This window comes from Lissotriton vulgaris, chromosome 3_1 (genome assembly GCF_964263255.1).
Source record: "Lissotriton vulgaris chromosome 3_1, aLisVul1.2, whole genome shotgun sequence".
In the NCBI taxonomy this organism is placed as follows: Eukaryota; Metazoa; Chordata; class Amphibia; order Caudata; family Salamandridae; genus Lissotriton; species Lissotriton vulgaris.
The window spans coordinates 1,715,730,049-1,715,732,770 of NC_141689.1; positions in this window are offsets into that span (position 1 = coordinate 1,715,730,049).

Consider the following 2,722-nt stretch of genomic DNA (forward strand, 5'->3'; position numbering starts at 1 on the left):
CCTAGAAAGTAATTTTTGTCATTTTTGAGGAAGAGAGATAACCAACAGTGGTACGGGGTCGTTTTCGTTCGTACTAGGGGGGCCAGGTGACATTCCTTTGGGGCATTTAAAACAACTTCCCTGATACAGGTAGCATATAAAGTAGAGGCTATATACCAGAATCTTTATCGATTGCTTTATGCTGTACAAAAATGAAAAACACACAACAAACCTGGACCATTCATATTATCAATGTTTCTGCGTACAATACATTTTAACCCTTAACTAATTGAGCTGCTTCATTTCACCTGCTTTTTTTAAAAATAAAAAAAAATCGGAAACAGTGGCCTTTTATTCGAAACTTACCAATCTACGCGTTACAACTACGTTTGCTTTTTCAAAAACCTTTAATAAAAATGTTGGTGCCCAAATACGGGCCTACAACCCCGTGGGCCGGCCACGGAGCAGGCTGGAACTGTAAATGGGGGGGGGGTATTTATTTGTGGAAAACATAACAGAGAGTCAGTGGTCGTTGATTTCATAGTAAAAAGTGCGACAAGTGCAACAAAATCATATCGATAATTCATTGTGAGCAAGTACCAAAAGTGTTGACAATTCGAACCTTCAATAATAAATACAGTAATCAATGATGCATTAGAACTTAATATCAATTCATTGTTCGAACGTGTAATCAGTACCCGTCCCATGTCAATTCATTGTTCGAACGTATAATCAATACCCATCCCGGATCAATTCATTGTCCGAACATATAATCAGTCTTATCCCATATCAATTCATGTGCTAAAAACTGCATACATATCTCATGATATCAAGGCTGAGCAATCGGGCACAACAAGGAGTTGAGAGTTTCATTTGTACCGGCGCCATTTTGGGAGAGGTCAGGAAGGTCCAAGTATAGTCAAAATGTCTCCACCAACTCGTGGTTGGACCGGGACCTCTTTCGGCAGTCCAAAAGTTTTCGTTGAAGGGTAGCAGAGGGGACTGCCGACATGAACCATCAGTCAAAGTGGGGTGGGAGGCAACAATCTCTCCTACCGGGTCATACTGGTGTCCCACCGGAACTGATCAAGTTGGTAGTCTTGCAGGATTTTGGTCATTTCAAGACTGAGGCCGGCGCCGGCATGAGCGTGCCGACATCCCGCGGCTACGTCGTGGTCGTTCCGTGGGTGATCAGGGCAGTCATTCCCCATCGAGGGTCGGGGGCCCCCGTGGCTCTTATAGAATCTTCAAAGTTGAGGAGAACGTTTCTGGACGCAGGACTCATTTTCTAGTTGAACTCAGAAGCGCCGTTGTACCGCAACAGTGGACGAGACCCCCGCTGGGTGAGCGGAGCATTATTGCCTCGCAATAGTGGACGAGACCTTTTGTTGGGTGAGTGGAGCGTTGGGGGTGCTGAGGGGCCCCCACCTCTGGGGGTGGGAGAGGCTCGTTCGAGCCGCCTCTCCCTCCCAGCGCACCCCACGCCGACACCTGGCGTTGATATCCGTGATGACAGTTTGTGTGCTAGTGCTAGTGCAGAGGGAGCACATAATTGCAACATATTCATGTAAATATGTCACATACCTGTGCTTCAGAAGTGCTGCAACGCGGTGCAGCTAAAGGGATTGCAGTTTCACGATGCAGCACTTCCTCATAGATCTGCCCCTATAAATTCACCATACAGTACCAATGCATTCTTTCAGTCAATCATGCTCTAAACATACATTCAACCAAACTTTCAGACATTACCATGCAATTATAGCTCTTTTTTTAAACCAGATAAGGTAGTTATGAACTTTTTTTATCTTTTGTTTTTTTTCAAAAAATTTTCAGTTTTTTAACAATTCTGTACTGTTTTTTTTTAATTCAACAAAAAAGGAACTAAGTAAACAGTTAACTTTTGAAATTCAACATCATTTCAAAAACAAAAAATATATACAATTTGCACGTGTGGTAGCGTTGAGCTGCACAAATAGCATCTACTGACTGTTCAGCATAACAGATGATGGTTTTGCACTTAGTGCAGTGCTGCTCCAGAAAAGCAAACTCTGGGCGAATATCTACTCGTGGTGCTGAAGTGGACGCTAGGTGCTAGCAATGCATGATGGTGGTTTTTTTGCTGCACGCCTCATTTCTTCTCATGCCAGATTCTTCGGGTGAATGATCCGCAGATGTTTATACATACTTGCTGTTCCACAGGAGTATTTCTTGTCACTGCCTCACGACAGGACCCTGTCACACAGCAAGCATGTGACTTTCCTTGCTTTGACCTTTTTTTCTTTGGCAGGAAAGGTGAAAAATTTCCATACCGCTGATTCAGGCCTCTGCTTAGGTGGATCTTCCTCCAAGATATCTTCATCTGAAGAATGATGAGGAGCTTGCGAACCAGATGCCATTTCTCCAATGCAATTTTTTTAAAACACCACAAAAAATCCCAAACCAGCTCTGGAATAAGAAGAGATGTCTCTGATCAAGTGCTCCAAACAGAATATTTAAAATAAGTTGGGTCCTTCAATAGTTACAGTGGGAAATATTATGAACCAATCAGATCTTTTTTTTTAGGCCACATGGGATCTGCGCACCGTGAGCTCATGAAGGGCGCGCCCGATGCGACTTGGCAAAAATATATTTAAAAATAATATACGTTTATTAAAGTAGAAATATATTATTTTTATGAATACCTTAGATAATCTTTTGCCCTAATATGTACATTAAAGGCACGTACATATCATTTTACAACATC